Source organism: Pinus tabuliformis, chromosome 4_1 (genome assembly GCF_031772625.1).
Source record: "Pinus tabuliformis cultivar Carrire ecotype Pingquan chromosome 4_1, CPIR1, whole genome shotgun sequence".
Taxonomy (NCBI): domain Eukaryota; kingdom Viridiplantae; phylum Streptophyta; class Pinopsida; order Pinales; family Pinaceae; genus Pinus; species Pinus tabuliformis.
The window spans coordinates 220,399,883-220,423,466 of record NC_142303.1 but is presented as its reverse complement, the minus strand read 5'-3'; the positions used below and the strand labels follow the sequence as shown (position 1 = coordinate 220,423,466).

The 23,584-nt window shown below is 39.1% G+C and overlaps 1 pseudogene across 1 annotated transcript in view; it reads left to right on the top strand.

Moving 5' to 3' along the window:
• Positions 1-4,948: 4,948 nt before the first annotated feature.
• The window catches only part of LOC149175030 (uncharacterized), a 55,725-nt pseudogene continuing 37,089 nt past the window's right edge, over positions 4,949-23,584 (top strand). Inside the window, exons 1-4 of the transcript XR_016257960.1 lie at positions 4,949-5,215; positions 5,657-6,070; positions 6,494-6,546; positions 6,686-6,723. The product of XR_016257960.1 is annotated as an uncharacterized LOC149175030 (transcript). The remainder of the gene's footprint in view (positions 5,216-5,656; positions 6,071-6,493; positions 6,547-6,685; positions 6,724-23,584) is intronic.

Below are 23,584 nucleotides of genomic sequence, written 5' to 3'. Positions count from 1 at the left end.
ATTTATTATGGCTAAGGAAATTGGCAAAGGCAAAGGCTTTGGAAAGGAAAAATGACATTTTTGGCACATTTATTTATAAAAATAATGGAAATTAGGAGAAAAGGAAGGTGAAAGGTCACATGTTGCATGTGAAGAAGAAAATGAAGGAAAATAATGGAAAATGAAGAAAATAGAGGCCTCATTGATAAAAAAGCTTTTGAGGATGAGTACACAAACTTTTGTCAGTTCGATTTTAGAGCTCTGTCTCTATTCTCTCTCTCATGCTCTTGGACACTTAGAGTTTTCTTGGAGCACTTTTGGAGAGTGTGCCATACTTGGAGTTTTGGAGAAAGAAGGAAAAGGAAGAGCAGGAAAGTGCAAGAGGACATCGAGATCAACAACTACAATGTGCTTTGCTTGCAGGCAATGAGTTGCATGTATGTTTTTCTCACTAGTTTTGGCTTGCATGACATATGCATGTGGTTTATTGGTCATGATCTGTCATTGGCATGGAGGATTGCCTGGATTGACAATGGATTTGCCTAGCCTTGCCATTTCCTAGATAACCATGGTGTTGTGGGTTTATTTCTTTGTTTTTCTGGTTGGTTCTCATGTTTCCTTTAGCTTGGGTTGAGTTACTAGTTCATGGAGTCTTGGTTGGAAAAATGCTCTGGAGCTCGGTAACAACTGGGGTTGAGTTACTAGTCATGGAGCCTTGGTTGGACAAACGCTCTGGAGCCCTTGGTGGGTTGAGTTACTAGTCCTAGAGCCTTGGTTGGACAAATGCTCTAGAGGCTGACGACAACTATAGGTTGAGTTATTAGTTTTGGAGACTTGGTTGGAACAAATGCTTTGGAGCCCTGGAAGGCTTGGGTAGAGACCAATCTGGTGATGGTTTTATGATGTCCGACCGCGGGGTAGAATCACTATTTGATGGGTTGAGGTGGTTTGGCTTCTGGAAACCCTGGATGGTTTTGATTGATGTGTTTTATAAGATCCCACATCCGTCCTTGGAATATGGCACGGGGGTGATTAGCTGAAGAGATATTTGGCTTAGCCATGTCTACGGTCAGGTGGTTCGTGGAAGTCCCACAACTAGTTGGCCTTTTAATCATTAATAATAGGTTATTTCTCCTTGTCATTTCTTGAGTAATGTACTGGTTTATATGTGGATTATATGGTTGTTATTTCCCTGGAATTCCTGTTGCTATTATGATGGTTATGCCCACGTATTATGACAATGGCTACATATGGATCTCATCATGTTTTTACTTGTAAATTAATGAACAATGTATCTATGGCCTAATAGATGAAACTGCAGCTAATGTGTTGAGACATCAATGCTTCTTAGCGATTCTCAGATGATTATGAGATCCCTATGCTAAGACTCGTTGCTTACACCCGTAGATTACATATTTGCAATATGTTTGACGAAATGCATGTCATGGCTAGTAGGGGGTCTAGTCAAGGGATTATTTAAGTGATTGCATTTGTATCATCATTCCCTTGTTATATTTCTGTTCTAAAGGTGTCATTCAATTCTAGGCAGTGACCTGGGCTCTGGGCCTGAAAAAGTGGCTCAAATCTCGGGGACGCTGACACAACACTGAGCAAAATAGTCCCTGGACGCTGGCATGCCATGTTGTGGGAGCGTCCAGAGCCCTCTGGACGCTGGCATGCCCATATCATGGGAGAGTCCGAGGGTTAATTGGTCAAAAAACTCAGTGGGACTTAGGGGCTGGTTACCTGAGAGGTGGGGATGGTTCCTAAGAGTCTTGTTGTTGTTGTGGAAGGTCTATATGGTGTGTTTTTGTCGGTTCCACTTCCTTAACATGACTTAGGAGGTCAAATCATATCATAGTAACTTCTCATCACATGTTTACCCCGGTTGGTCAGTTACTTGGGTAGATGTGGGAGGAGGGTGTTACACTGTTCCAATTTTCTCCTTATGCTTCCTTGCCTTCCTTTGCTTGTCCTTTGCTTGCTTACTTGTTCTTCCTTCTCTCTCTCTTTCTTGGAGTATGATTTCTGAAACTGATCAAAAGTTGCCAACTATTTCTTAGATGCCTTTTTGTCATTCATGTCTAGTGTCTCTTCCTTTCCTTTTTCTCTTTATTTTCCCTTGCATGCATATTTTTGTCTCTTCATCTTCCTTTTCGCCTATTTCCCTTCATTTCTTGAATTAATTACCATTTATTGCCCTTTGCCTTTTGCCAAGCCAATTTCCATAACCATTAATTAACTACAAGTGATACCCACTTTAATGTTTTTCCCTCCATTCAACTTGGAGTACATGTCCCATGACCTTGTTCTTATTTTTTCCTTTATAATGTCCTTCCATTTACATGGAAAATCAACCCGGGGTTGTTACATAAGACAAGCAAGTTTCATACTTCCACCTCCAAGATACACTGTTGTGCTACTTGGGACACCTTTGTGTTCCTTCAAGCATAGTAATGACTGTCTATTTGTGGTCATTGATAGATTTGCTAAGATGGCCATATTGGCTACCTTCAAAAAGAGTATCGCGATAGACGCCACTGCCAAAATCTTCTTCGAATGGGTGTGGGTACATTTTGGGATCATGCATACCATCATATTAGATCAAGATAGTATGCTCCTAAGCACATTCTAGACGAGCCTCTTGACATTGTTGGACACCAAGCTCGCCAAGTCAACTGCTTTTTACCCCTATACTAATGGCCAGACAGAGGTTGTCAATAGGATGATCATGAACATATTACACATGTACAAATCTAAGCATCCACGAACATGGGATGAGAGTCTTCCCTATGTTCAACAAAACTTTAACAAATCACTCCATAGCTCAACTGACCACAACCCCTTTCAGGTGGGTCTGGGATTTCAACCATTGCGTCCCACTAATGTTGCTATGACCATTGTAACTACACAGACATAATCTGCACATGTTTAATCCGAAGCTGATAAAGCCACCAAGTTTATTGAATGCATTTGACACATCCACCAGTAGGTTCATGATATCTTGCATAAAACCAATACTAAGTACAAACAATGTCATGATTAGCACCAAGTGCCACACAAGTTTCAAGTGGGAGACAAGGTTTGGTTGCATTTGCAAAATGAATGCCTTACAAGGGCCCATCAGAAGCTTCGACCACTCCGTTATGACCTTACACCATCACCAAGGTTATAGGTGATAACGCTTTTGAGCTCAACATTCCCCCATTTCTTAGCCTGGACCCAATGTTCAATGTGGACCACCTTCGGCCATACTTCCCACCATTGTTGGACACAACAGGAACTGCAAAGCAACTCACACTAAGAGAGCTCAACCCAGTTTGCATTGAACAAACCACAACTGATCAGATCATGGACACATAGATTAAGAACACCTGCCAACAAAGGATCCAACTATATCGGGTTGTTAAAGCAGACCAACTCCTGCATAAAGGCAAGTGGCTCAACAAGGACCGAGTTCAACAAAAGTTTCTTCATCTCATTTAGGAACACAACACAATGGAGACCAATGCTTCCTAAGGGGGGAGGATTGATCCAGGTGAATATTAGTAGCCACCCACCTATTCCACTGACTCACAGTATGATTTTCCTATTTTGGTAGTTTTCTATTTTTGGCAAATTTCAGGTCCTAAACTTCCAGAGCCATTTTGAGGCCCCAAATGGTGTTTTTTTGGGTAAATAGGCGATCATCATTCACATTGGTAGTCGAAAATTGCTCGCATTGGATAAAACTTTCTAATGGGCTATAATGCGCACCAAACAAAGATTCTATGCCAAAGTTAGGACCATGGGAAGTTGACATTCCAACTTACCCCATCGGAGCCCATAAGGCTTTGGTGCTTCATCTTCGAGTTTGCTTTCATTATGCATGTAATCAATTTTAACATTTGTTATTTATCAATTGAAGTTCAGTTTCACTATATCTTTGTGTTTCTATTTTAAATATGTATTTCATTTTATTCCTTCATAAATTTGGATTAGGCGTAGAGCTAGATGTGAAGTTCTTTGATATTGTTGCTAGTTGTTGTTGATCACAAGTTTTACTTTCTTTGATTCCCTTGGGGTGAGGCCTCATAACTAGGGCTGACCATCCACAAAATGTGGGAAAGTACTATGAGTTTCTAGTGTTTTCATTCCAAGTTAAAAAAGAAAGTCAAAGGTTTTTGTGTCAACTATGTATATATTATATATGTTTACAAAAAAATATAAAAAATCTATGTATATATTATATAAAATTAATGAAAAATAATAATTCTTGTGTTTGAAACATTTCAAAGAATTTCATTATTTTAAATTTTAGCTCTTTTTAATATATATAGAGGTCAATTTTGTCTTGTTGAAATTGCAAGTTTAAAAATGTTGAAGGAAATTTTCAAAGCATTAAATAATTTATGCATTCTATTCTAAAAAGTAATTTAAACAATGATATATATAATTTGTGCATTCTATTCTAAAAAGTAATTTAAACAATGATATAGAAAGGAAGAAGAAATAAATTATTTTAACGTCTACAAGACTAAAGATAGCCTATGGGAAAGATTGCTAAAGATAGGCCGTGGGACAGATTGCTTATTCATGTGCTTGATGTATTCAACCCTTTTCTATGAAGCTTCACAATAAATACTCCTAGCTTTTCAACAAACCCCTTACTAAATTAAAAAGATATCCATCAAAATAATTTAAATAATATATATAGAAAAGAAACAATAATAAAAGAAATATCGATAAATAATACCTAAATTTTGGTAAATTTTTTTCCAAGTTTAAAACTACCTTAATAATTTGCACTTCAAATTATTTTTATTGTTCCCTCCTTTTTATTGTATCCTCCTCCTCTGTACACGACATCTCTCTTTAATATAGATATAGGTACATCCCTCTGTGTTTAATATAGATCTAGTACTCTACATCCCTGTCTTTAATATAGATCTATAGTAGTTATTTATCCCCGAGTACACTACATCCCTCTCTCTTCAATATAGATGCATGACACGTTGCTCCACCTCATTCGTTTCTTCTTTCATTTTTTCCGCCTTTGGCCCTTCTTCATGCTGCTCTATCCACTGGATTTTATTCTCCCTAATCGTCGTATTCCTAAACCTGTACACCATCGGGGCTGCAAGGGGAATTTAGTCAACAGCTTGCGATAATTGAACGAAGAGGAACCTTCAATTTGATGGTCGGAGAAGGCGGTGAATGAGCTCTGGTTGGCGTGTCATCTTCATGCCTTTATCAGGTCAGCCATTTTTCTCTCTGCTTCCTAATCTTGACAACCCGTTTAAACTCTCTGGTCGCAATTAGTGTCTAAACTCGGATCGCGGCACTGATATGTGCTCATCTGAGTTCCAATGTTTGATACGTGGGCCATTTTTTCGAACTTCAAATAAGCATTCTCGGTGCCATATTATCCCCTGGATTGAAGCTCATATAAGCCCTTGGCTTAAATGGGTCCGTCATGGTGTCCTTATTCAGTGCATCCAATCCACTGTCTATATTCAAATCACCGAAAATTCAAATAATGGATGACCCAATCCCCAACCGGGATGCAGGACGCACCTGCATCATTTTGGTGCAACAAAACATTAGTGTTTTTCTTTAAGCATTGATTGGCTTTTTTTCTTTAGATGAACAAAATCCCTGAAATGGTGGAAAATATATATATTTCTTTGCTGGACAGATACCATTTCATTGCAGTCATCTCTCCGGACTGGTGTTCTTGTAAAGAGCTTCTACCCATTGTCTCATGGAAATTTTTTAGTAAACTTCGTTAAGATTAACAGCGATAAACTGCCTTCAAGATGGAAGACTGGATTGCAATTTTCCAGCCGACCAGCTGCCAAATTCAGGCATCTGATAGTGCTCGGATCGGTCGTGATCAAGGCTATTGCGGCAATTTTAGCAGTAGAGAATGTCTTTCCTGTATTGCAAGAAGAGAACATAAATATAAACAACGGAGTACAGAGCGGATTAGATATAATCTCTGTCAGTGATACGGAAGAAATGCCATCCAAGAAAGATGAACGGGGGATGAGAATCCGTAATGGCAATAAAGGAAAAGTGCCCTGGAACAAAGGCAGAAAGCACAGCCCAGGTAAACTCCCATAGAGATCATCAGGTACCGGATATGTATGTATGTTTGAGTATTTATATTGTTAGTTTTGTGTATCTTAGGCTACATCATGAGAATAGATTCTGTTTACTTGTTTCGATTTCCATACATAAGTTTCGTAAAAGGAAATTAGAAGGTGATCTGGGATTAAAGTATTTCAAAAGAGCACCCATCTGCATAACAAATTTTCTGTTTTTGTTCACTGAAGGGTTTTCGTTTAATTTAAAATTATCTGATCTAAGAGTGTATGTTTGACTTCTCTAGTTAGAGAGTACTGAGTATTTGTTGGCATTTACCATTAAGTTATATCACGACTCGTCTGGATATAAACAGATTGTTGTCCCATTCACTTATTCATATGCTATTATATGTAAGGCAATATTAATTGTTGTTGTTTTAATGCAGAAACTCTTGCACTGATACGAGAGAGGACCAAAAAGGCAATGCAAGACCCCAAGGTGATGTCATGTAAGGATAATTTTAGAGCCGAATGTAGTCGATAATGCCCACTGCAATAATGTCCAGAGATTTATGTTATTTTGGCAATTTCAATGTGGGGAACGTGCTCTTTTAACTTGGTTTTATTTAGATTTGCAGGTTAGAAAGAAACTCTTAAACTGTGCTCATCCTCGGAGGTAAGCTGGTTGTTTAAATTTGGTCGTATATTGCTCTCTGCTTCCACTCTATGCTTCATATTGCCTTGCGAAGAACATTTCTTGTTAAACTCAGTGTCTTATCAGATATACATGGTTTCACAACGTGCATAATCTTCCCCAATGCAATAGATCCATTTACAATGTACAATTAATTACACATGGTAAGGATAAAGTTGAAATTGGCCCAGCTCTCTTATACAAGGATGGCTTTGCTTAGGACTGTAAGAATGATATAGAAAGATGACTTTTGAAGGAATAAAAATTATTGGTAGGCGTAGTCCTTCTGAAGTGGGTTGGGACTTGGGAGTGGTATCCCGTGGGATTCTGTCATTGCTCCCTCAGAATACTGTGCATGTACGGAAGAAATTATAATATTATGATATCACTTATCAAAGTAAGGACATATGAAATACAAAAGCACAGGTGTAGTGTTAAATGTCACATGTGATATTAGTGAAGGGATGTCAAATGCTACGATGCCCCACTAGCTTTACATTTGATTCTAAATATTGAAAGACATAATATTATGATATCACTTATCAAAGTAAGGACATATGAAATACAAAAGCATAGGTGTAGTGTTAAATGTCACATGTGATATTAGAGAAGGGATGTCAAATGCTACGATGCACCACTAGCTTTACATTTGACTTTAAATATTGAAAGACATCCACTTTGACAGCACTGTTGAAACGGCAGTCTTATGTTCTCGTATAACTGCTTTTAGATGACCATAGCTTCCTGTACTTGCAGCAAAAGGACCGGTGCTAATGAATTAGTTTAATGAAACTGGTGAATGTGAGACAGTGTATAAATCATAGTTTCCTACCTTTCTATCTCTATACTTGAGCCCTTGATTCTGGAAATACATTTTGAATAATGACATTACTTTGGTTCCTTTGTGTATTTCTTCCATGAGTGGTTTGGCTATATTTTTATTGACTTGCGTATGTAGTAGTTTTCTTTTCTAGGAGACAGTGGCACCGATATTTAATGGTCTTTACTAGGGCCTACAGCTCTTTCCTGATCCTTCAAGGCTGACTAGGAATTAAGTATGTTAAGTGAAATCATAAAACCAATGCAACCACTTGATGAGATCATCAACATCATGAAACTTTCCCATGTGTTTGGTTATGAACCAAAACAAGGATGCATTAATCATTGCATGAACACAAGCTGGATTCTCCATTGTTCTTTGGTCAAAGGCTGAAGTATGATATTGAAATAAGAAATCAAAACCTTGGAAAGGCTGGTCAGTATTGCTGCAAACTTCTTCTATCCAACAATTGATGGGCTGATGTAATCATTCTTTCTGATATAACACTGGGTAGCCCGTTAACATCACTTATCGAGTCATCAAGAAAGAGGGACTTTCGAGGTGGCAACAATAGAAATCTTTGTTGCCTTTCTTTGCTGCCGGAATCAAAAGAAATGTGGGGGGGGTTGCAAATGATAATATCGATCAGATCTAGAAGAATACACATACCCACAACCGGAAGTTTGTCTTCCTTGACAATAAGGCTGAAAATCTCTGCATTAGATCCAGATTGAAAATATTGTTGCTCAAGAAATATTGCAGCCTCAAAAGTACTATTTCTGGATGGATTTGTATGCTTGAAGAGAGAATAAATTGTGACGCACATGACTGAAAAATTTATAAGTTTATTTGGCTGTGAAAATTCTCTTTGTGTACCACCAAATCAACTTCCTAAGTGTTCAAATATCATAATAGTTGTCTTGCTTGTGCTTTGGTGTTAATTTTAGGTATGTTCTATGCTGAGAGCAATTTACTTCAATTTTTCATTTTAGCCCAATGACAATATTCAGATTAGCAATCACATCAGCATGATAGTAAAGTGCAGATAGAATATAAACATAGACATAAACAGAAGATAAGCCACGACAAGAGGACACAAGATGTGGCACCAGCCAGGGACAAACCCCAATGTGGGGAAACCCTTGATCAATTCTTATATTCTTCAATAATTCAGCAGAGAGAGAGATAATACAAATACATTTGAAGTCAATACTTGACTTGCCAAAATAGAAGATCAGACATCAGAGATCTTTACCATGAAGATGACACAATGCAGCTGATGAGCAGCTCAACCAATTACCCAGAATACTGAAGCTTTCCTTCTATATAAAGCTCTTCCTCCTTTGCTGCTTCACTGATCATGTCAAGGCTGCTGATCTGGCACCTTTCATATGCAGCAAGGACTGATGCATTTCATGGCAGACCTGGACACTAGATAGAGCACAAACGCTGTGAGCTACAGCACTCTAAACAAACCCCACAGTCCACCTATTGACTGCAGCTTGCCTTCACACATTTGCTCCAACTGTCTGCTGCCTGAGGGGTTGCTATCCTTCTTAACGCAGTACTTTAATTGCCTCCAACTGCTGGCTATGGCCTGCAGCCTAGCCCAGCAGTGGGCTGAGACTTAGGTCCCTTTGATTAGTGCCTCAATCAGCCCTTAAGCTATAGTCTCTTGATCCTCCTTTCAGCGGCTTCTTCTGCCCTTCAAGTCAAGCTCAAAAACAATACTAATGTGCCCAAACAGCCTTAATAGAACACGCTGTCACCTACAAGAAATCAACGCAGATCCTTCACGCTGTAATACTAGGTTCAACCTTCTGATTAGGGTCTCACAAACTGTGGTTAGGAGGGCTATGTATAAGGCCTTTTGTGACAGCAATAAGGAGCCTTTTTGACATGCGTATGTGTCTTCTTGACAGCAGATTAGGGCAGCTGTTGCTGCGTAACTTGACCTGCGTTTAGGGCACAAGGGACTGCGTATAAGAGCCTCCATAAACAACGTATAAGGGCAGTTGATTAGGCCTCTAGTAAGGCTTGCGTTTAGGGCATAAGGGCATTTCTAAGACAGCAGTTGTATCTCCTCCTTTAGGACTGTGTTTAGGTCATCATTAGGGCTTCTTGAAACAGAGATCTTGGACAGCGTTAAAGCCTCTCCTTGCTGTGTTATAGAAGCCTCTTTTAGGACAGTGTAGGAGCCTCTCTTTACTGTGATAAGACTCCTCCATGACTGCGGCTAGGGCATGCTTCATTGACTGCATTTTAGACTTCTCTTTGACAGCATCTAGGGCTTCCATTGACAGCTATAGAAACCCTCTCCTTGCTGCTAGAAGAGCCTCCTCTTGACTGCATATAAACCATGCGTAGAGCCTTCTCCTTTTGACTGCATCTAGGGCTACGGTATCTCCTCTAGGGCAGCTCCCCTAGTCTCCTTTCCTCCTGCGTCTAGGGCTTCTCCCTCTTGGTCTCTCTAGCCACCAAAACCCAAAACAAGTGGAGAGAGATCTTAGGAGAAGTGTATGTATCAAAATGACTTGAAGACCTCTTCTGTTTATAATAAAACGTTGAGGGTAAGTGGGGGTAATTTGGTTGCTGGCCGACCTTGACGAATCGTCACATAACACAAATAAATTCATATCTCCATGAATACATGTAGAAACGGATGATGTTTAGATCAGTCCTACACCTCTCGACGAGAGGAATCCAAGAAAAATATCAGCTGCCATAAATATGAAGATCCACATGGAGTTTGGGCCTAGTTTCCAATTTTAACACTCCCTCTCAACTAGTGAGAACTCCTTTTGCTAATTCATCTACCAGTTCATACTATCTCTGCCATCAATGCAATGCGCTACACTGCTCTGCTGAACTATGAAGAAGAAGAAGTGATTGAGAATGTATCACACCATCCTCTACTGACCCGAAGTCAGTCCCATATAAAGAAAGTGTCTCATACCACTCTTATTGATCCGAAATCAGTTCTAAATAAAGAGTGTCTCATACCACTCTTACTGATCCGAAATCAGTTCCAAATAAAGAGAGTGTCTCATACCACTCTTACTGATCCGAAATCAGTTCCAAATAAAGAGATTGTCTCATACCACTCTTACTGATCTGAAATCAGTTCCAATTGATCCTAGATCAATATCATCCTAGCATAGGGAGTACGGTAGTACACGATGCGTCCATCGGTAGTACTATGGTCCCTATTCTCATTTCCCTACTCATTGGCCAGATGAGAGGTACTTCCCATGAGTCCCAGGTTGCATGGGTAGGATGTCTCAGCAAGAGAAGGATGAACCACTCATCCTGCCTACATGTCGCCATGGGGTATCCTAAGGGAAGGTTGAACCACTCACCCTGTACACAACAAATCACTAGGGGAAGGTTGAACTACTCACCCTATGATTGTGTCTTAGTAGGAGAAGGATGAACCACTCATCCTGCCTACATAGCAAACCACTAGGGGAAGGCTGAAACACTCACCCTATGGTTGCTCATCGCTCCAAGAAGTACCCCATGCCCCCCGAAGCTCCTAGAGCTCGATATATCATACAGGACCCTCAAGAGAGGGTCTCTCCATGACTCCTAGTCTCGGAAGGTCAAGAATTTGACCTTTCACAGGGGCTTCATCTGAATATCGGCGACCTGCACATCAGTCCCAATGTGTTGGAGCCTTCTTGCTCTTCGTTGTACCATATCCCAGATAAAGCGGTACCTGATGTCTATATGCTCAGAGCGATCATAGAACACGAGATTCCTCAACAATCGAATCCCACACTAGTTGTCACAGAAGATTACGATGGTATCCAGCATGTGCCCAAACAACTCACAGAAGAGCTTCTAGAACCAGACAGCGTCATAGGAGGCCATACTCTTAGCTATGTATTCGGCCTCAACGGTGCTCAAAACAACCATCTTCTGCTTCCTGCTCATCCAAGATATCGAAGCAGAACCCAAAGAGAACCAACATCCAGAAGTGCTCTTGCAATCCTCCGCGCTGCCTGCCCAGTCAGCATCAGAATAATCATGTAGCTTCACATTTTCGGCAGCGTATTTCAATCCATGAGAGATTATGCCTCAAAGATATCTCAAAAGATTCTTGGCACCAATCCAGTGAGGCTCAACTATATATGAGCTCAACATGCTAACTACAAAACATATATCTGGACGAGAGTTCACCAAGAACATCAATGTTATTATGAGTTGACGAAACTCAGAGGCATTTCCCAAATTAGATCCGGCAGTACTATCGCATAACGTTTTAAAGTTAAGCTTCATCGAGGTAGTCACGGGCTTGTAGTTCATCATTCCAAATTAGGAATCCAACTCCCTCTTACTTTTGCAAATGAGAGGGTCTATACCTGCCAGAAAGAGGTCATCCTCATAAGGTACTAGTATGAGAGGTCTATCATCCGCGAGCTTAAAGCAATGGTTTGGATCGGCTTCATGCCTAGTGAATCTCAGCTTCATCAGATAGCTATCAATCCTCTCACACCAAGCTCGAGGTGCTTGCTTTAAATTATAGGGAGTTTTCTTCAACCTGCATACATGAGATTCTCGATCATGAATCTCAAATCCCTCGGGTTGTTCCACATATGTGGTCTTGCTATTACATGAGGGGAATGGTCCCCTTGTAAGCTTTCCTTCGGTACATCTCAAACATGTACCTTCATGCTCTTCTTTGAATTCAGGTATCCCTGTCACCATCTGTCTCACATCGGGTAGGACCTTACAATGAAGATGGACAGACCTCTGGTGCCATTGGAGAGACGAGTCACACGACATGGTTCCTAGTGGACTTCCTGTAACTTGATACAAAGTGCCAACCCTGAACCCAAGAGTAAAAGCATCTTTTAAAATTCTTTTTCCAAACATGTACCTTTCCATTGAGGAATGCCACCTTTTTAACCTTTAACTTCCATTGCTGAAATGGACACCAGGTTCTTCTTGAGTTTTGGTACATAAAGAACTTCTTGCAGGTTACCCTTGAAGAGTAACATTCCCTACACCCTTTACGGGATAGGTGGCATGGTCTCCAAGAATAATCTCCAAGTTTGTTTCCTTCTCTATCATATTAGAGAGCGCTTCCTTGTATCCGGTGAAGTGCCTTGAGGCACCACTATCAATAAGCCAATTTCCCAAAGAGTCCGGAGGAGAGGTAATGGAGAGGGCCGACATAAGATAATACTCCTTTTGCTTATCAGAAACAACATTTGATTTCATACCTGGAGTTCCTTACTTTCTTGGAGGGTCGACCATTCCCTTGATGTCCTGCATTCCTTTTTCCTTTGCCATTGTACCTGTCATTCTTTCGATCATTGAAGATGCCCCTGGAATGATTATCATCATGTGATGTGTCCCTTCTCTTTGGACACTCCTTTGCATAATGGCCAAACTTATTGCAAGCAAGGCAACTACCCTTCCTTTCACCCTTAGATCCAGACATTCCATTGAAGTGACCTGCTTGTCGATGGAATCTCTGAAAATCTTCTTCGCTTCGACTTCATCTTTGGAGAAGCTGGTGCATTTGGTGGAGGCTTTGGGATTTTACCCTTCATGAAATTCAGCGTTGCTCTTCCAATGTCAGATTGGGAAGAGGGATGAGGAACCCATTGAGCCTTTGACCTTGTCCAATTGTCTTCGGTGATTGCTCTTTAAAGCATAAAAACTAATAGCTTGTTGACTTAATGTAAAAATACACAAAGGTATTTGAAATAATAATTTATTGTATATATATAAAATGTACAAGTGATGAATGTTACAATGAGGACCCGTATATATATACCTAAGCAGGTGTCCTTTTGTGACTAGGCATGTCTTTTAGACATGTCTTTTCATTTAACTTAATGACTATTTAACATTATTTGATTATTTAATATTTACATTTATTTTAAATATTTACATGTTAAGAATTATATTCATAACATAGCCCCTTCCTTCAGAGGCTTTGTCCTTAAAGCTGTATTGTTGGTAGTGTCCTTCACCTTAACTCCAAATAATTGTCTTCATCTGGCTCATGTCATTTTTAATAATTGGTCACTGGTACCTCCTTCTGTATAATTCGTTGGTATCCTTGTTTTAAATCCAAGGTTATTGATTTTTATTTATATATATATATATATATATACTTATATTTATTTATTATATAACTATATAATATAGTTCTTTTTTATATATATAACTATTTGATATAGTTATTTAATATATGCATATATGGTTCAACAAACGCATACGTGACTCCCGATAGGCAGTTGAAATGTGACTTAGATTGGTCAAACTACGTGATGGAGGACACAGATGCGTCTTTTGATGGGGACAAGGCTATCAAGAGACAGGCTACTAGTGCATTGATCGGAAACTGTCTTTTAGCGCTGCCGGGGCAAAGCACTACGGATAGGTCCGAATGTGTTGAGTACAGTGGCACGGTGGCTATCGAATACTCATTAACAACAATAACGATGGAAGGCAGAGTAAAATCACGCCCAGCGCTGCATTCTTTAATGTCATCCGCCCCACCCTAGTTCAAATTGAAGACGTGAACATTTTCTGGAGCCACCGCTACACCTGACTGCTCCTGCGAATCCAAACCTCGATTTCTTCCCAAGGAACAGGTATCCGACCCCACCGTAGGCACATGCGAACTGTTGGCGGAGTCTTGTGCTCCATTGGTTGAAACCCCATCCCTGCAGTCTGACGTCGTCCGCTTAATGTTGAACTTCTCTCTGTCCTTAAACCCCGAGGTGTTGAAGATGATGTTTATGGCAACTGTTATGTCGTTTTTGCTAGGTGGAGGGCTCAAATTATCTCCATGTCGGAGGCTTCGGAGCCAAGAACCGCTCGCATTGTAACCAAATTTTGCCCAAATCTGGTGCACTTTAATTCTGTCATTTTAGAATCCTCAGAAACTATCCTCTTTGTTGAATCACCTCGAGGCGACCGTTTCCCTTCCCTAAGCTCACGACAGCAAGAAAGATAAGGATCATACTCATAATCATCACAATTTGTGTGGAAACTTATGATAGATGTGTGGCAGTTGTCACAAAAATGACGCTCTACTAACTTCACATTAGACATTCGAATCTTCAGGCCTTCTGCAGGTTTTTTGTTTGTTTGTTTAATTTAGTTCTGAATTTTGGCCTCCACCTCCAGTTCTAGCATTTGCTCATCATGAATCTTGGGGTCTTTTGATCTATCAATTACATCTAGCTTTGCACCTCTGCCACCAGAAAATTCCTGAAGTTTTTTTGTTCTCTGATATGCAAAACCCCTATCTGGACATACAACATTACCTGACGGAGGAAGAACTGGTGGGATGAAAGAATAAATAGCTTTTAGCAACGCAACATTATTGAGAAACCAGTCATGATGGGAGACAACCAATCCCTCATAGGGTGCATTTTTAGGCCCTGTGGCATGCTTTGTGTTCAATAAGCTTAATTTTGAACGTGTTGGCAACATCAACATTCTAGTGACAGCTCTGAATTTTCCCTCCCCCATCTGATCATACTGAAATCTGTCTTCCTCACTTTCCAGAAATTCTTCAATGATTTCATTTAATTTTTGTCGATCTTGTGTTGTGCAAGATAACAATTGTTCCATATATGAAACTTTAGCGACAAAAGCCACCTCCCTTGGTGATAGGCCAATCATGTGAGAAAAGCCAAATGTACCACTTTTAACAGGTGAAACAGATCCAAGAGAATCTGCTTGTGGTGGAAAACCCGATGTATGAACATACTGCGTAGAAAACACATTCAACAAGTTGTCCAACCATTTTTGTCGAAACCCTTGAGCTGATCTACTATAGGACGTAGACAGGCTTAGAGTACCCTCTCTATAAATCAACTTGGGGACATTGTATGAGATAGGTCTTTGACTTCTAGCATAGTGTATTTCTTCCAGTTCACCAAAAGGAGGCAGTAAAAGAGAGTTTGGAATTTGTGCAAAATGTAAGAATGTGCGGCCTTCATTTCTTTCAAATAGATCCGGATGATTGCATACCTTCCTCAGCTGCATAACAATGTTGATGAGTTTACAAACATTTTTCTTCCTAGGACGAGCTTGAATGCTATCAAATAATTCAGCCATGGAGATCTTATTCTTGATGGCTCGATAAAATGCTTGTTGACAAAAGCTTAAAGTGCAACTCACAGTAACTTCCTTTTGTTAAGATATTGTTCATCTTTTTGTTTCTCAAGATAGTCCTCATCCACATCATCTTGATCTACATAATCTTCATCGACATCATTTTCATCTGGATCATCATCTTGATTTATATCATTCTCATCCACATCAAGATCAACTTTATTTGAATCCTTATCTTGATCTATATAAGCTTCCTCAGAATCATCATCTAGATCATTTTCCTTATTATCGATTTCCTTTCGACATTCTTTAACTTCTGCAAATAATTTTTCTAAATGCTGAAATGCTTCTTGAATTTTACTAAATCGTTCAATGCATTCAGGATGTGAATGTAATGGCACATTTTGCGGTGAACAACGTTCAAAGACCCGCATGATTATATTGTTTGCCATGACTCTGATACCACTGAAGCATAAAATCTGATAGCTTCTTGAGTTAATGTAAAAATACATAGAGGTATTTGAAATATATATATATATATATATATAATGTACAAGTGATGAATGTTACAATGAGGACCCGCATATATATACCTAAGCAGGTGTCCTTTCGTGACTAGGCATGTCTTTTAGACATGTCTTTTCACTTAACTTAATAACTATTTAACATAATCAATATTTGATTATTTAGTATTTACATTTATTTTAATTATTTACTTGTTATGAATTATATTCATAACACTCTTTCACTCTTGCTTGGGTTTTGTCTTCACCTCACCTCTGATACCATGTTAATTTTAGGTATCTTCTATGCTGAGAGAAATTTACTTCAATTTTTCATTTTAGCCCAACGGCAATATTCAAATTAGCAATCACATCAACATGATAGGAAAGTGCAGATAGAACATAAACATAAACATTAGAAGATAAGCCAAGAAAAGAGGACACAAGATGTGGCACTAGCCAAGGACAAACCCTAATGCAGGGAAAACCTTGATCAATTCTTCTTATATTCTTCAATAGTTTAGCAGAGAGAGATAATACAAATACATTTGAAGCTAAGTTGCAGGAAACGTTGCACAGGGGTTTGTTTCCAGCCGGAAACGAAACGGAAACGAGGAAACTCATATTGTATGGTATGGCCTGGAAACTTGTTTCCGACTGTACTGGCTCGTTTCACGCTGGGGAAACATGGCCAGTACGACCGGAAACAAGTTTCTAGTCAACACTTGACGTCTTCTAATTTTTTATTGGGTGACTAAAATATCTTCTGGATGCTTCTAGATGCCTCTCTCAAGCTATAAAAAAGATGATTTTTTTGAGTGGGGCAGCCTAATGTTCAAGCCTATGGCCCTATTGTTGATATGCAGTTCATGGTAATGTTAAATTCTTAAAGTAAAAGTGACATTCTCCTTTATCTTTCTTTTTCATCCTTTTACTTAAATTTTTAACATTACCATGAAATGACTTAGGATGTTTGAGAGTGGTTTCACCCTCATTGGATTTCATATGGAGAAAATAGAATTTTAGATCTCACTCAAAATCTAGCAGACTTATCTGCTTTTCAGGATTTCAGGATTGGGGGGATTGCAATGTTGCCATTGGATTTTGTCATGTACTGGGGTATGGAACTTGTATTTAATCAAGAGAACCAAGCCCTCTATGCAGGGGAGACTCCCAATAATCAAGAGCACCTAGGGTACTAGGGTATGGAACTTGTATTTAATCAAGAGCACTAAGGTCGTTCGACTATGTAGGAGGAGACTCCCAATCAAGCATGAGACAAGAAATTAGAAATTTCTTGTGGCTGATTTTGGATATTGCTATTTTCATTATGTGATCATTCATGAGTAAATGTGATGTAAATTTAGAGACTTATAGTTTATGCATTGACAATTGACAATTTAATCATAATGTAATAAATTATAATGTATCATGTATGCTTTATGATTGCACATATTTCTTAAATGTCCTAATATATATATATATATATATTGCGTTTCCCCGTTTCCAAAATTTGGTGGGGTGGGGGACCACGTTTCATACCCGTTCTCGTACTCGTTTCCCCGTATCATGCAACTTAGATTTGAAGTCAATACTTGATTTGCCAAAATAGAAGATCAGACATCAGATATCTTTACCATGAAGATGACACAATGCAACAGATGAGAACCTCAACCAATTACCCAGAATACTGAAGCTTTCCTTCTATATAAAGCTCTTCCTCCTTTGCTGCTTCATTGATCATGGCAAGGTTGCTGATTTGGCACCTTTCATATGCAGCAAGGACGGATGCATTTCATGGCAGACCTGGACACTAGATAAAGCACAAACGCTGTGAGCTACAACACTCTAAACAAACCCCACAGTCCACCTATTGCCTGCAGCTTGCCTTCACATATTTGCTCCAACTATCTGTTGCCTGAGGGGTTGCTATACTTCTTAACGCAGTACTTTAATTGCCTCCAACTGCTAGCTATGGCCTGCAACCTAGCCCAGCAGTGGGTTGAGACTTAGGTCCCTTTGATTAGTGCCTCAATCAGCCCTTAAGCTATAGTCTCTTGATCCTCCTTTCAACAGCTTCTTCTACCCTTCAAGTCAAGCTCAAAAACAATACTAATGTGCCCAAACAACCTTAATAGAACACGCTGTCACCTACAGCAAGTCAACACAGATCCTTCACACTATAATACTAGGTTCAACCTTCTGATTAGGGTCTCACAAACTGCGGTTAGCAGGGCTATGTATAAGGCCTTTTGTGACAATAATAAGGAGCCTTTCTGACCTGCATATGTGTCTTCTTAACAACAGATTAGGGCAGCTGTTGTTGCGTAACTTGACCTACGTTTAGGGACAAGGGATTGCGTATAAGAGCCTCCTTAAATAGCGTATAAGGGAAGTTGATTAGGTCTCTAGTAAGGCTTGCATTTAGGGCATAAGGACACTTCTATGACAACAGTTGTGTCTCCTCCTTTAGGACTGTGTTTAGGTCATCATTAGGGCTTCTTGAAACAAAGATCTTGGACAATGTTAAAGCCTCTCCTTGCTGTGTTATAGAAGCCTCTTTTTGGACAACATAGGAGCCTTTCTTTACTGTGATAAGACTCCTCCATGACTGCGGCTAGGGCATGCTTCATTGAGTGCATTTTAGACTTTTCTTTGACAACATCTAGGGCTTCCATTGACAGCTATAGAAACCCTCTCATTGCTGCTAGAAGAGCCTCCTCTTGATTGCATATAAACTTGCGTAGAGCCTTCCCCTTTTGATTGTGTCTAGCACTAGAGTATCTCCTCTAGGGCAGCTCCCTTAGTCTCCTTTCCTCCTATGTCTAGGGCTTCTCCCTCTTGATCTCTCTAGCCACCAAAACCCAAAACAAGTGGAGAGAGATCTTAGGAGAAGTGTGTGTCAAAATGACTTGAAGACCTCTTCTATTTATAATAAAACGTTGAGGATAAGTGGGGGTAATTTGGTTGCTGGCCGACCTTGACGAATCGTCACATAACACAAATAAATTCATATCTCCATGAATGCATGTCAGAATCGGATGATCTTTAGATCAATCCTACACCTCTTGACGAGAGGAATCCAAGAAAAATATTAGCTTCCATAAATATGAAGACCCACATGGAGTTTGGCCCTAGTTGCCAATTTTAACATTTGGCCTAGGTTGCGTGGCTGTGGCATAGTTTTAAAATCCGGAACTAGTGATTAGACCGGTCCACCTAATAAACCGGGTTTCAAACCAGAACCGGTCAAATCGAGACTGGTCAGATCTCAATGAACCAATTTAAAAAAAAATACATGAAATAAATAATTTTTAATGAAAAAAATATTTTTAAAATTTAAAACCATGATTCCAAACCAATAGAGACAAAATATACAAAGTTTTCTCATCTATATACCATGTAAATGTGAATATATCAAAATGGCACTGAGTGCAATACATATCATCGACAAAATACATAAGCAATGAGGCTCTAAATGGCCTATAAAGTCCAAAAACAATGCTACAAGCTATGGGGCCATTGGCCTACTACAAGACTACAAGTCTATTAGTACATATCAGTGATCAACATGATCATTCCTCATCATGATCAAATTCATCACCACTACTAGACATAGGATCATCAACAGGAGCTACATAAACATCATCTGGATCAGAGTCTAAGGATGCCTCAGCCTCATCTGCAACCTCAGTAGTAGCACTGCCACCAATAACAATAGAAGTGGACCTAATGGAAGCACGAGTTGGTCGAGTTGCACGACTAGTGCCTTCCATTGGTTGTTTGCCTTTGCTTGATGCAGCTACTAATTCTAGTTCTGATGGCGTTGCCGCTACCAAATCTGCTTCATCCCCCTAACGCCATGTCAATATCAAAATCAACATTAGAAAAAGCCACAAAAAAGCCTCCTAGTGGGTCTGCGGTTGATGTGGTAATGAATTGGCAGGTTTATGACGGAACCGACTGATTTACCCATAAACTAGCCGGTTCCATCATAAACTGGCCGGTTAGGCCCTATTTTTGTGAAAAAAAGGTGAAATCGGCCCTCTAACTTGATTTTTTGCCCGGTCCGGCTAGTTTAGCCAGTGAACTGACCAGTTTCCGGTTCAGACTGACCGGTTTTTAAAAATATGGGCTGTGGTGAATTCCCTCTTCACTGATGCTTCTACTTCTGTCTTAGTCAAGTGTATCTCATCCTACATATCCTAGTGCATCGGTCCGTTAGATAAGGGTGCCCCTGGCTCCTTATTTGCACATGTTAATGATGGAACTAAGGGTTCTTTGTTGGAGGTAACTCATGTTGTAGGGTAGGTTTGAGGCATTTGGGTACCAAGTGGTTCTAAGATGGTTAATAATTACTTTGTCGATGACTCTCTTCTCTTTATGAATGTTGAGTGGAGATTGCGGAACTCTTGTCTGTTTGGAGACATTGTGTTGCTTCAGGTTTTGTGGTCAATGCTCGTAAGACAAACCATTGGGTGACAGGGATGGATGCTCCATCGGATTGGGTTCTTGCAACTTGGATGCATATTCAGCTTGGGGTTATTTTGACATATATTGGCATCCTTAACCCTTTTGGGGTGGGCATGTCAATTGTGACCATGTGGGATTGGTGTCTTTAAACGCTTTAGGGCAAATTACATGCCTGGCATCATAAGGAACTACCCTTTGTTGGGAAGCTAACTGTTGTCGTATCCATACTTCAAGCCTATCATGTCTATTATGCCTCATGTTGGTTCCCTAATTTAACTTGGTTTCAATATTTAGAGTAGATTTTGTGAACCTACTTATGGTCTAAGTATGGTGGTTAGATGGGTCTTCCATTGGTTTGTTGGGATGCCTGCACTATACCCAATGATGAGGGGGGTCCTAGTTTGATCGATGTTGCGACTTAGGGAAGTATCCTTGCAACCAAGTGGGTGGTGAGAGTTTAGAGGGCTTTGCACCTTGGTAGATTTTGTTTTGGCATTGGTTGATGACTGCTTAACAGATGGTTTGGGTTAGAGTGGCATTTGGGTAATGTGATATCATCTCCCTTCTTCCTACTTGCTTTAAGTTCTTGGCTCCCCTATTTTTTGGAGTATATGGTTAGAATGAAGGGTTGTTGAAGGTCTGGTCCATTGACATTGGGAGGCTAGTAGATTCGTGGGGAATCTTGCCAATTGACCCATTTGGAGCTGGTAACTTTAGGGGTCTTATGTTGCAGTGATGCCTCATTTTCAAGTGAGAAAGGTTGAGCAAGGAAAGTATTTTCATTTGGAGAGATTTGTAGGAATCTTCTTCTCATCACTGGAAGAGTTGGCACTTCTTGTTGAAGAATACAAATTTTCTTGTACCTGACCATCCTTCTATCATGCAGCTAAGGATCTTTATTTTAGAGTTTGAGATGTTCAAAATGAATATTGTGATGGATGGGCCTTTTTGGAGAGATTTGAGATGGAGTTTTAGTTTTCCGTTTTTTCAATATGATTCTTAGTGTTTGTATTGTGTTCTTCACTAGAGGCATCCATTATCCATAACTCTTAATACATGGTGGATGTGGAGGAGAGATGGGTGTATCAATTGCATAGTGAGTGGTTTTTTTGGCTCTCAAATAGGATATGAGTTTTTGCTTGGTTGATGATCTTTTAGGGGATTCCATCCAAGGTTCAATTGGCCAAGAGTGGCATTTTTGATGGGTTATGCCTAATATGTCACCATTCAAAGACTATGAAGCATATTTTCTGGGAGTACCCATTTGCCAAATGTTGCTAGAGCTATGTGGAGGATCAATACTTAATGCTTTTTAGGACAGGTTGCATTGGTGTGCTAAATTTTTTGATGATCGTTATCTTGTCCGCACTATTTTTCACTTGGATTTGGCATTGTTCGCAAGTTTCATCTTTATTCATCCATGGGAAGGTCAAGTGTACTTCTATTTTGAGAATGAGCTTTGTTCTCTGCCTACTTTTTGTTGTTTGTTATGAGGTGAGCTTTGCCATTGACTATTGGCTAAGGGTACTCTATTTATCAAAGATCCCCAGTCTCTTGATCCGACAACATATTCTAACTTTGTTCTACTTTAGTTGCGTGAGGAAATTTTTATGAGATCCATTACATATACCCTTCCAATTTTTGCTCTACTATTTGTAATTTTTTTTTGTAAATACAAGATGCATTAAAAAAAAAAGATCAAACAAATAAAATAATATTGAACTGTATAAAAAAGAGATGGGTGTAAAATGCTAGCAATTGGTTTCCATGTGTGTGGGAATTGTTGTCGCACATAATGTCTAGGCACTGTGACAACGGCTTAGATTGGGGGCTGTCACACTGATCCCTAATCACTCCGTTTGAGTTGTCTCCCAATAGCAGACTAAGGGGGGTAGACCTTATGGAAATGGAAAAATGAAAGATTAGTTTGGAACCAACCAACCTGGGAGGACACAACTAAGAACCAATACTTGTTTTAGATTGCGCAAGATTTTAAGGGTTCAAAGTGATTTGAAGAAAGTGATACCAGTGCCTTGTGGGTCAACTATCTTGCGAAGAAAATAAGGTTCAAGTAAATGATGAGAAACTGCTGCTTAAAAGACTTGATTGTCTCATATGCAAATGAAAATTTAAAACTATGTGAAATGCGAGGACTTGGTTAATTATAGTTAAATGAGAGCCTAAAATTATTTCTGAAATATGTCTGAAACGTTACTTAAATTAAGGCTAAAAAAGGTGGTGATCCAAATGTGAAAGCAGGGATTTATACCAGCACTGCAAAATGTAAAATCTGCACAAATAATTACTGAAATGCACTATGGACTGAAATATAAAATGCTGGAAATGAAACACTTTTAAATTCAACAATTCATTTGTATGAAATACTCAATCAAGATCATTAGATGCATAAGTAAAACTAGATTAGCTCTACTTGCATAAGCATGTAAAAACAAATGAACTTCGAAGATTAAATTAAATGTTTTAAGCTCAAGTCATATTAATGAAATATCAATGTAGTAATCTACTTTTAAATCAAATGTTAAAACCAACAATATATTCTAAAACATCAGTCTTGTAACCATGCAAAATTTAGAAATCTCTATGTATAACAACAGAAAATTTCAAATGACAAACTGATAATTACAATTTAGAAAATTTTTGAGTTTAATTCTTTCTGATCTATTGATGTATTTAATCTAAAAAACTTAGAAATAAACTACTGAACAACAGTAAAACATTTTTTTTTTCAGAAATTTGTTTGCAAAAGTTATTAAAGCTAACTTCTATTATGCAATTATACAACAGTAAAAATGTAGATTAAATCTACTGCTAAATTCAGAAAATTTTTGAGTTTAGTTTTTTTCTGATCTATTGATGTATTTGATCTACAAAAATTCAAAAAGAAATTACTGAACAACAATAAAACAATTTTCAGAATATTGTTTGCAAAAGTCACTGA